The following is a 12,525-nucleotide window of genomic DNA, read 5'->3' on the forward strand; positions in this document are numbered from 1 at the left end:
TTCCATTAATGACACTTTCCATTAGTGACATGCATGTTCTGGATAGGGGTCAGCTATTACCTTATATGGAATACAAAACCCTAACACCTCCTCAAGTTCTTATAATTTCCTTAGTTATTTGCTTATCAATGACATTGGCATGAAAGGTCTATCAGCTCAGCATCCATATATTATTTTAGAAACTTTCTAGTTTGGGAGAAATCTTAGTCTTCGTTAGAACTACTCACATCTACTTTCAGTGTTGCCTATATACTGGGTCACTTTGAATGGATTACCTTTCAGTAAATAATTTGGAACCTGTCTAGATTATAAGACATTGGAAATTCCATCAGTGTTCCAGCATCTCTGAGGGAGTTTGGTATCATCTTTTGTATTTGGATCATTCAAGACATCCAAAAGTTGCCTAAGCAGTTGTGGTGGGAGAAGCTTCCCTGTTCTTTGGTTTAATATACACCATCATTGCGTCTCAGCCTTTTGGCTAAGATCAAGTGTAGTATCTGTTCTTATCAGTTTAATATACACCATTAACATGTCAATTGTTGTTCACAAAATGGCTTTCCTAGAGTCCAGAGCTCTAGGATATCTTGGGTACAGAAGTAGCACACTGAAGACTCAGTATAAATACTAATTTTTATTTCTTCCTCAAGATGGAATGGAAGCTGAGCCCCCTCAGGCATATCCTACCTACAGGAAGGAGGAGGGCCCTGTCTTCAGCTCCTTCTCAGATGTTGCACAGTCATTTCCCTCACAGACCTAACGGAGACCTGGGTTGGCCTTGGATTGACTGATTTAAACACAATCTGAGGACTGGGGAGGTAGCTCAGTAGAATAAGTGCCTACTTGACAAATGAAAGATCCTATATTCAATCCCTAGTACCCAAAAGCAAAAAAAAAATCTGAGTTCTCAATCTTTATGGACTGCATCAGCATGGACACCTCCAGACCCAGCCCAAGCACAGCATGTGAATGAGATCTTCAGCCGCACTCTCGGGACCCCTCAGAAACCCTGCAGAACCAGCCCAGGCCCAGGCCCAGCAAGTGAGTGGGAGAGCTTCTACACTCCCCTGTGCCCACTGAACCCCTCCAAACCCAGCCAAAGCGGGGCATGTAAGACCTTCATCCCTGCACTCAGGACCCCTCGAACCCCTCCAGAACCAGTGGAGGCTCAGCATGTGAGTGAGAATTTCCACCACACTCTTGGGACTCATGCAGACATAGTCCAAGTCCAGGACCAGCGAATGAGTGGTAGAGCTTCCCCTCTCACTTTTGCCTGCTGGATCCCTCTGGACAAAGCCCAGGCCCACTTCTGAGTGAGTCCTTCTGTCCTGCTCTCTGGACCCCTCCAGACCCAGCCCAGGCTTCGCATACAGGTCTGGGGTAAGACACTGCCACTGAGGTCCCTGCAGAGAGGCTAGGGGCCAGAACCTCCCAACTAATACAAGAGCAGAGCATCTTGCCAGAGGGGCAAAATAGGTTCACTTCCAAGGGCTGCAGCAGGAAGAAGCTGTGCACAGCAGCCAGACCCAAGCCAGGCACAACTGGATGATTCAAACTTCATACATATACACCCGAATTTCAGTATGTGCTAAGGTTATAACTGCACCAAAGCTCTACATCAAATGTCAGAGGACAGGGCTATACAAAATGACAAAGAGAAGGAGCAAAGTGCAATCTCAAGCCTGGAGCCTACCCAGAACAAAGCAAAAGACATTAGCACAGAAGAAATTGGGAGTCACATAGCTGAAATGTCTGAATTAATAGTGTCTGAAGTAAAGAAACTGCAGAAAGATATAGAGGAAGTCAGATCATAAATAACCTCTGAAATAAAAAAAGAAATCTCTGAATTAATAGTGTCTGAAGTAAAGAATCAAATGTAGAAATATATAGAGGGAATCAGATCAGAAATAATCTCTGAAGTTAAAAAAGAAAGGATAACTATGATGAAAGAATTAATAACTCCTTCTCAAGGCAATACTGATAAAAAGTAGAGGACATTAGAAAAATGATGGAATCCTTGAACGAGCAATAGAGGAAAGAAATAGATTTCATGAAGCAGAGTCAAAGAGATGTAAAGGAACTTAAAATCTCAATCACACGCTTGCAAACTGTTTGAGTGAAAGTGAAGATAGAGTTTCAGATCTTGAAGATGCCATTGCAGCTAGAGAAAAGGTCAGAAAAGATCTCATAAAAACAAGTAGGATGCAGGAAAACATATTTCATCACCTGCAAGACAATGCAAAGATGAACAACATGAGACTAATAGCCATCAATGAGAAAGAAGGAGTCAATACAAATGATATAAAAAGAATGTATCAGCAGTACATGCCATGGTGGAATTTAGTAGACACTTGTTGCTTTTTGACTTGTAAACATCAGTCTTCATTTTTGAGCCACAGTCTGAATCCCTCATGCTTTTTACTGTGTCAGTAACATACAGATTTGGGTTGATATCCTTCATTGATAGTTCTCAGTGAATAAAGAATTACACGTTGTTGCTAATATTTCAAAATATAATCAGCATATCTGTTGTGTGTATATTGCTACAACTAGTACGACTTCTGTTTAATGACTTTTGACTTGTTTAATGCTGTGTTTCCTTCTAAAACTTTGTACAGTCCTTGTAATAAATATTGCTTGCTTTTGAGTGCTTATTAATATGTTCTTCGAACTAAAAATGTATTTTGTTGTAAAGAAGACAACCTCCAGCCCTTGAGTACAATAATTTATTTCCCGTTATATTTACTTTAAATTATTTTTTCTGACAGTTATATTTCTTTTGCTAGAAACATAACTAAAGAGATTTAAATTTTATTTTAAAAATAAATCACTCTTTACTTCATGCTTTGAAAAAAAAATCAGATCTGCAGAAAGTTGCATGAATAACACAAGCAATTATTTGTCCTGAACTATTTCAATGTAAGTTGCCAACATAGCACTCCATTATTAAGAATATTCTTCTATAATAATGTAACTATTAATTGTGACTGTTAGGTCAATTTGTTTAACTATAGCAATCACTTCCATCTCTATTTGCAAGTCAAAACACCATGTCATGTACCTGAAAATGAACAATAAAAATCAATATAAGATACTGAAAATGCAAAACCAAGAACATCTTCTTAATCATATTTAATGTGCTCTCAATATATAGTAACTAACATGACTTCCAGCATCTGAATAAAAGACTGAAAGCTTTACAAATTGAGTCAAGTTGTTTCTTGTTTAATTGTCACCACTTCGTGTTGTGTCCTTCAGTCTGGAACATCTCAATATTGTTTTGGTCTTACAATTGAGATTAATTTTAAAATTTGGCAAATAGCTTAATAGAATGTGTCTCCATTTGTTTTGTTTAATGTTACTTCATAATAAAGTTTATACTAGCATCTTCCTAGAAGAGTATAGCAGAAGTGAGGCTGTGTTCCTATAATTGTGTTCTGTCTTGTGACACATGATTTTCACTTGTCCCAAACCCCATTTGGATAGCTCAACAGTAATTTTGGTTACTTGATTTAAAAACCCTTTTAGTGTTTCTCTTTTGAAAAATTGCTCTTTTTAAAGTTATAATTAGGAAGTATTTTGTGAGGAGGGATTTTATGATGGTTTAATTACCCAATTGCTTTTCAAAATTCATTTATTTTTTAAATTGAAACACACAGTTACCATGCACAACACGATATCTAGAGATATAGTTGGTGTAAAATGGGTGCATCTAGCCAATTAACATGCTTTGCTTTATATAGTTATCACTTTGTGGATAAGAATACTTAGCATCCAGGGACAGTATTTTTCAAGAAGATAATGAATCATCATTAACTGTTGTTACTATGTTAAAGAATAGATATCTTGAATTTAATGCTTTTCTCTTATGGAAAATCTGTATCATTTGGCCAGCCTTTCCAAATTCTTTCCACAGTGCTGTAGCCTTTGATAATCACCATTCTACTAATTTTACAACATCAACTTGTTTAAAAGTTTTAGACTGGACGTGGTGACGCGTGCCTGTAACCCCAGCTTTTGGGAGGCTATAAACAGGAGAATCACTTCGAGTCCAACGTAGTAGATAGGCACTGAACACCCTGTAGACCTTTCCTAAAATATTACTAACTAACTAAATAAATAAATAAATGTTCTATGTTTTAGTGAGATCATGCAGCATTTGTCTTTCTCTATCCAGACTATTCGATACATATTATCAATTTATTCCTGTTATTAAAAGGCAGCATTTCCTCCTTTTATAGCTGAATAATATTCTCAGCTACATATGTATAATATATATGAGATTTTTATGTATTAACTTACTGATCAACATCGATATCACCCTATGACTGTTACAATACCTATTGTAAAAAGATAACACTTATTCAATGCACTTGTCAAACTCATGGGTTTTTTTTAGCAATCATCAATGCTTGCCAGCAGGATTAGTGACTCCTTGGTAGTGGCCAAATTGTCTTTATCTAAATCATTCTATTTTTAGCCAATAGCATTTTATTTTTTTTTTTATTTTTTATTTTTATTTATTTTTTTAAAAGCCATGATCTTTTTTTTTAACATTTATTTATTTATTTATTTGTTTAGTGTGCGCGCGCGCGTGTGTGTGTGTGTGGCCAGCTCAGCCCACCAGGGGGCAGGGCTGGCTGGCATGTGGTGCTGGGGGATTGAACCGTGGTCCCTGTGCTTTGCTTAGCTTAGCTTGTTCCAAGTAGGTGCTTTAGACCACTGAGCCATCTCACCAGCCCCAGCCAATAGTATTTTACAATAAGGGAAACTTTCCTACCTGATAGCTTACTTTGCATATTTTTATCACCTGGACTCATGAATTCTCTTTTGGTGCAATGGGTTATAATGATCAAATTTTTTTTTCATATGACATGTAACGGCTTTCAGTATTTTCTGTGCATGTCCCTTTGAGTTGCTGAACTTTTCTAATGTTTCATCTGCCTCCACTATTTTCCAAGCTTGTACTTACCCTAAGACACAGAATCATATTGAAGGATCATTGTGTGTATTTTTTAGCTTACCAACTGGGATTTACTACTTCTTCAAATTGTTTTATTCCTCTCAGTAGAAAACCAGATTGAGGTCCAAGTAACAGGTTGGTTGAGAACTACTTAAGTATCATTACAATAAGATTCCCTTGATAAACACATATACATGTATGTTGCTCTCAATTAATTTTGAGACAGAAATATCGAAGCCATGGATTACACAAATCCCTCTCAGTTCAGTTCATTCTGATTTTCTCCCCCTTCATATTTATCATTACATCCCATAAGACTCAGAAAATATTTATTTCTTTGATATCCCTGTTTTATATAAGCGATCCCCTCCTTATCACTTGGGCTATCTTTGCACCACAGGTGAGCTGTCTGCATCTACTAAAGCCCCAGCACTACCTTCCCTAACACAAAGGAGAGGTATGTTGGATCGCTTGTGCGGCTGGCACCACTCCCACAAATTTTTTTTTTAATTTTTTAATTGTTTTATTTATTTGAGAGAGAGAGAGAGAGAGAGAGAGAGAGAGAGAGAGAGAGAAAGAGAGAGAAAGAGAGAGAGACAGTGTGTGGTGTGTGTGTGGCCAGCTCAGCCCACCAGGGGGCGGGGCTGGCTGGCATGTGGTGCTGGGGGATCGAACCGCGGTCCCTGATGCTTTGCCAAGCTTGTTCCAAGTTGGTGCTTTAGACCACTGAGCCATCTCTCCAGCCCACCACTCCCACAATTATGGCACACACAAATGGATATTGTCGAATAACACCTTCTGTATAGACATCATTCTTCTTCTACCCTTTCTGACCTTGGCATGTCATTCCTCACAGTGTCTGCCCCTTCCTGATTCTCTGTTCATCTGTTGTGGGCAGTGACTTCCTACACTAAGATGCTACAAGCTCCCTCTCCCCCTTCCTGTGACATACACTTCCCCAGATTTAAGGCTCACTTCAGAAATCAAGCTCCAGCAATAAGCCAGATAGAAGGGTCTCTCTCCATCCTTCTGTCTCTTCATCTTTGTAAAGTTCTGGAACTTCATCTCTCATTAATTCCTAAATGTAGCTTCAACATATTCAGGATTTCACTACTAAGATGGAAAAAATTATTTTTAAAAGAAAGCTAAAGGAGCAGGGAGATTTTTAATATTATTTTTAAATTACATTTTAAAATATGTCATAACTTCAGTGTACATGTAGTCCCCAGGCATTGTTAATGGCCATGAATGCTAATTAACACTGAACTGCTTACTACAATCTTTTTCTAGCAGGCAGCCTCAAAATGTCCCATTATCATGATTAAATATTTATTGAACTTGAAGTATGTCCTCAACACTCTAAAGAACGTGCAGGAAAAGTTTCTTATTCAAAGACACTGTTGTGCTCAGGAGAACTTCAAGCAAGTATTTTTGCCAAGGTTCTTTTCCTCAAGTTCTATTATACTTTATTTATGAATGTTCAACTTAGTAAATACAAAAATGAAATATTTTTTCTTATAAAAGCATTTTTTAAAGTTTTTATTCTTTTTTTCTGTATTTGGCAGAAGATCTTGCTATGCAGCTCAGACTCATGGTGGTGTTCCTGTTTTAGCCTCCCCTGCTCTGGGCTTTTAGGTGTGCAGCACCCTGCTTGGTTTTGGTGGCATGCAAGGCATGTCCAGAGCAGAGCTGGCATGGCCTTCAGTACCTGAGAACAAACCCAGATTATTGCACTTACCAAGAAGGTGCATAGAATGCTGAGCTATCTCCTCTGCCCATAAAAACCATTCTTAATGGGAAAAAAAATACTGTGAACAACTACCAATAACACAAAATCTGCTCACATCATTTATCTCCATTATAATAGCTACACTGCTTTTTAAAATATTTCTACCTGTTTATATAGTTTCTTAATCTACAATATTTAGCCTTAGCACAATTGACATTCAGTTGAGATGCCATGTCCTGACACCTTCCCATCTTTCATGGTTATTCAGCAGTATTCCAGACTTATATCCACCAGATGCCAATATAATTGCCCAGCCTAACATTTTCACTCATATAAGCAAAAACATGTCTAGATCGTGCCAGATGGCTCATAGTAAGGCAAAAGCTCCATGTCCTTTAAGAGCCATTGCTATTTATGCGAATACAGAGGCTGGTTTTGAAACGCAGCAGTACATTACACATTATTTTCACAAAAGTTTTATCATTTTATAGAAGTATAAATAAGAAGAGTTACAGGTGCACCAATTATCTGAGACAAGCAGGTCTAGTAAGGTGGCAGAAATTTTCAGTGGGGGATGGTAGAAACCTGGGGAGGTTACAGTAATAAAAGACTTGATGCTGGAAACATTTACAAATGTTATTATTAAGCCAACAGCTTTGGAAGCACAAGTTGGAAGGGATACAGCTAGTGATGGTCTTCTTCAAGCCAAGTCCCAGGTTGGCGTGGGACATGGTGATTGCAGTCGTACATGTGTCTTTTCTGGTGTCCGTATTCTTTGTCTTTCACAAAGTCACAGTTTTCCACTTGTGGAGATCTTCCGTAAGAAGCTTGCCTAGTCCTGCTCATCTCCCTAACAGCCCACCTCTAAAACTGCAGCTGGGTATTTTTCTCTCCTAATATGTCATAATAGATATAAACTCTGAATAATCAATTCTTAGCATACACACTCTGACAATATCCATATCATAACTATGCCTTAACCTTACATTGATTTTTGTCACATATTAGAAAATGCAAATAAATAATTAATGTTGCCAGTATCAACCGTTATTTGGGAAAAGCGCATCTGTAGAAGCATTAATATTTTTTATGAACTGGGAAATTAATTGTTTTTAAAATAAAACTCTAGGCAGTACTGTGCTCACTGTTGCCCTGTGAAGTGATAAAATAAATGAACAAATATGGGTTAGGTTTACAAAATGGGCATGGGCTACATAAAACATACACAAAATCAGACTTGAGGAGCATCAACGTGTTTATTGTCTTTGTAATGGATGTTTATTATTTTCAAAGTTGGAATCAGAATTGCTCACACATTTCTAATAATGATGGCGAAATTTTCATGCTTAGTTTTCTGGAGAGAACATACAAACCTCAACACAGAAGATACACAGATCATGGGTGTTTGAGACATACAGAGTCAGCCTGTCAGTTTCCATAAAAGCCTAAATTTTGTTGGGAAAATATTCCTTTTCTTATATGAAAGATGCAAGTCAAGAAATGAAAACAAGTATGTCATCAATCTGAGAAAAAAATATTACGGGGTGTAAGAAGTCCCCACTGCATGTCTTTCTATAGTGGCCAAAAATAAGGAAGAGATCCCATTCAACTCTGCATACCTGAGTCAAAGATACAGAAAACACTCCAAAAATCGAGTGGATACAATAAATATCTAGGAGGAAAACCTGGCCCAAATAAAGGACACTAAGACAGGCATTAATTAAAAATAAAAAAGGTTGTGCTGGCACCTGGTCTTACCATCTGAGAACTTATACAGATGTTAGGTAGCTTTGAGATCCTGGTGAGTCTGATCCGTGCTCACTACCTGCAGAGAAGCTTTGTCAAGTGCTGGCCAGTCTCCCCCACCAGTAATGAGAGCCTCGGTGAGACCTGCCCTGCCCCCAACCATAGCAGCCACTGTACTGATCCATAACATTACCACTCTCCTACCACTTCTGTGTCTGGATGATTATTGAGCTTCAAAAATGCCGAAACAAAGAAGAAAAAGGCAATCTCAGATCTCCAGACAACCCAGTACAAGTCCAGAAGACAACATAGAAGAACATGGCAGTCATACATGGGAAAATTTCTGAAATGATAACAACTAATGTAAGGAAATAAGTCTCTCAGACTATAGAATAAATAAGATCAGACATAATCTCTCAGGTCAGAAAAGAAATGACAACAATCATGAAAGAATTGCTTAACACATATAAAGAAGACATAGGTAAAAAATAGAGAAGGATAGAAAAACAATGAAAACATTGAACAGCGATACAAGAAAGAATTAGAACACATGAAACAGAGTCAAACAGACCACCTGGAAAGTAAGAATTTCACTGAAAGCTGGAAAAACTGCTTGAATTAAACTGAAGATAGACTTTCAGACCTTGGATAATGGTGTAGCTAATGAACGTGAAAGAAAAGATCTTTCTAAACTAAGAAGGAAACAGCAAAACACAATTCAGCAGCTTCTTTTCATGCAAAGAAAACAATATAAAATTAATAGGTGTCAGCAAAAGAGTAGGATTGAGCACAAATAACATAAAAAGACTACTAACAAAAGTGGCAGCATGAAAATTTGCAAACATGAGAAAATAATCTGACATAGAGGGAAATGAGGCGTATAGAACTGCAAATAGCCATAATCAAAGTAGATCTATGCCTGGACGTACAATAATAAATATTCCAGAAATTTGACGAAAGACCAGAATAATAAAAACTGTCAGAAGAAAGAACATCACCTACAGTGGAAAGCTCATCAGAATCAAGGCAGATTTCTCAACACAAACTATCAAAGCAAGAAAAGCTTGGCGTGCAGTATTTCAGGTGTTAAAATAAAGCAACTTCAAATCAAGAATGATGTAGCCTGTAAAACTATGTATCAAATTCAATGGCTAGATAAGATACTTTCATGACAAAGAGCAGCTGAAGAAATTCAAGACCACAAAACCAACCCTATGAAGAGTAATGAAAAATATTCTAGAAAGAGACAGAAACAACCACAGCTTCAAAAGAAAGGAAAGGGACAACAAAAGAAAAGAACCAACAAACAACAAATAATTAAAAAGAGTAGAATCATATGAAATGTATGGTAGAAAAATTACATGACAAAGATAACCCAATGCATATAAGCTATAACCATTAATGTAAATGACGTCAATGCACCAATGAACAGAAACAGACTGGAAGACTGGATTATGAAACAAGATCTAACAATATCCTGTGTATACAATATATAATGTGTATCCAAGAAACACATTAGACTAAAAGGAAATTCACAGACTGAATATCAAAGGATGGAAAACAATATTTCATGTGACTGGAGCCATAAAATATCAGGGGTAGTTATTCTGATTCCTGACAATATCCACTTTGAACCAAGAATGATTAAAAGAGATAAAGAAGGTCATTACACACTTGTTAAGGGACAACTGCAAAAAGAAGTAATAAAAATCATAAATATAAAACACCCAATTTAGGAGCACCCAACTACATGAGACAAATTTCACAGACATGAAAAGTCAAATAACCAACAATACAATTGTTGGGGAGTTTAACATGCCACTGTTATAAAGAGAAAGATTAATTAGGCAAAAAATGGCCAGATTTTATTCCAGCGTGCCATGCTGGCTCTGCCCACAGGGCGCACTGACACAGTGATTGAGATTGGGTGTGGTGGCATGCGCTTGTAATCCCAGCATTTGGGGGGCTGAAAACAGAAGAATCACTACAAGTCGGATCTACATGGTGAGACCCTGTCCACCCTGTCCCAAATACAAAAAAGAAAAAAACATCGGCAAAGAAATAACAGAACTATACCAAACTAGTGAAGAAATGGATTTAGTAGACATTTAGAGTCTTTCACCCAGCAATGTCAGAATACATATTTTTGTCAGCTTCCCATGGAATGTTCTCTAAAATAGACCATATACTAAAATATATAAATATTTTTAATAATCAGGCCCCCAAAATTCAAAACCCCAATCCAAAAATGAGCATTTGAGAGGAATATACACTTCTCAGATGAAGAAATACAAAATCAAGAAATATGTACAAATGTTCAACATCATTGGGTTTTTTTGTGAAATGCAAAAGAGCAGCTAGTGCTTAATATTTTTGTTTTTTCCAAATTTTGCATTCATATGTCTGGCAATCTGAACAATGAGTTTGAAAACAACAACATGCAATACAATAAATACTGTTGAGTTCAAATTATTTTAGTAAAACTGTATCATTTCTAATTTTTCCATTTTTATTGAAATCTTGTATCCTCTTAAAAACATTAAAAATATATAATAGTGATGAAAGTCTTATCTGTAATATTTGGTTGAACCAATTTTTTTTCCTGTGGCCTGCTCAACCCACCCTTGGGTCAGGGCTGGCATGTGGTGCCAGGGATGGAGCTGTGGTCCTTGCATGCTTGCCTATGTTTGCCTAAGCAGGTGCTTTAGACCACTGAGCTATCTCACTGGTCCATAAACAATTTTTTTCTTTTTTTTTTTTTTTGTGGCTGGCTCAGCTCACCCAAGAGGGGGGGCTGGCTCAGCATGTGGTGCCAGGGATTGAACTACGGTCCCTAGGCTTTGCCTAAGCAGGTACTGTTGACCACTGAGCTACCTCGCTGGCTCAATGAACAAAATTTTTTCACCATTATAAAATAAGTTAAACTGAGGAAGGATATGGCTCAACCAAAAGAGTCAATACCAAAGAATGGCCAGAATAAAATTCATTTAGAAACTAGGTAAAGGCCCACATCTGAGGAATGTGGGTAAAATAGCAACCACAGGTACCTGTACTGTTCCATACAAGCGCTATTGTAATACTACAATGCAGTGTCATTCAAAGCATGAATTCTTCCTACATGAATAATTTAGACAATAACTACTATAATGAAAAGACTTATATTTTTATTGGAAATGTCTGGCAGAGGGTATTTTAAAATTTGAATACTCATCCAATTTAATGCGTAAATTTAAATCTTTTCTTAGTTGAAGCAGTAGTGTGTAAGTTAAATCCTCTTTCCTGCTTCTACGAAGAAACCTACCAATAAATTCAGTGAATTTGAATTTGAAATCTAATAGTCCATCGAAAACAATGGTAGAATTTTTTTTTCAATTGGCTGTAAGCTGAGGAGATGGAAAAGAAACCCAAAGCCAAGAAAGGAAAAATTCACCAATTTGAAAGTCTTCTAGCTTTAGCATGCCAGAAATAGGAGACAGAAACAGCGCAGCAGAAGATTTAATAGCTAACAATAGTTCAAGATTATAGACTTGTGAGAAGATTAGTCTTCACAGGACAGGGAAAAAAAAGCAGCAACAACTATGTAACTATGTAAGTGATTCTGTCATTCAAATATTGGCTGGAACTGGAAAAAAAAAAGAAGAAGAAGGCTGAACTGACATTATCAGATGAGTGCCAATTGCTTCATTTTATGAGAGATTCCACAACGGTGGTGCAAACTGTGGGAAAGCCCATACATGCCTGAGGTTAAGTTTTCCTTCAGTTGCAGTAGGCTTTGCTTTCTAAAACACAATGCAATATTTTTTAATGGGCATTCATGTGTGTCTGCATACATTTACTCTCTGAATCTTAATTTTCTTTATATTTTTCACTTGGATTAGTGTACGTGTATCTGTATAATTTTAGCAGATTAAAATGAGCTATATAAGAAATGTGTAAATATGTAAATTGTATGTGATACCTGGACCGTTCTTTTACTTTACCTGATGTATTAAAAAATACAATTTCATGGGGCCGGGGAGATGGCTCAGTGGAATAAGTGCTTCTCTGGCAAGCGCAAGGGCCTGAGTTCAATCCCCAGTTCCGCAAAAAA

The 12,525-nt window shown here is 37.2% G+C and overlaps 1 non-coding gene across 1 annotated transcript; it reads left to right on the plus strand.

The window, feature by feature from the left end:
- Nucleotides 1-458: 458 nt before the first annotated feature.
- Nucleotides 459-649, plus strand: LOC111815593. Its single transcript, XR_002820270.1, has one exon. It is a non-coding gene; the product is annotated as a U2 spliceosomal RNA (small nuclear RNA).
- The last annotated feature ends 11,876 nt before the right edge of the window (nucleotides 650-12,525 follow it).

Source organism: Octodon degus, unplaced genomic scaffold (genome assembly GCF_000260255.1).
Source record: "Octodon degus isolate 3935 unplaced genomic scaffold, OctDeg1.0 scaffold00018, whole genome shotgun sequence".
Classification (NCBI taxonomy): domain Eukaryota; kingdom Metazoa; phylum Chordata; class Mammalia; order Rodentia; family Octodontidae; genus Octodon; species Octodon degus.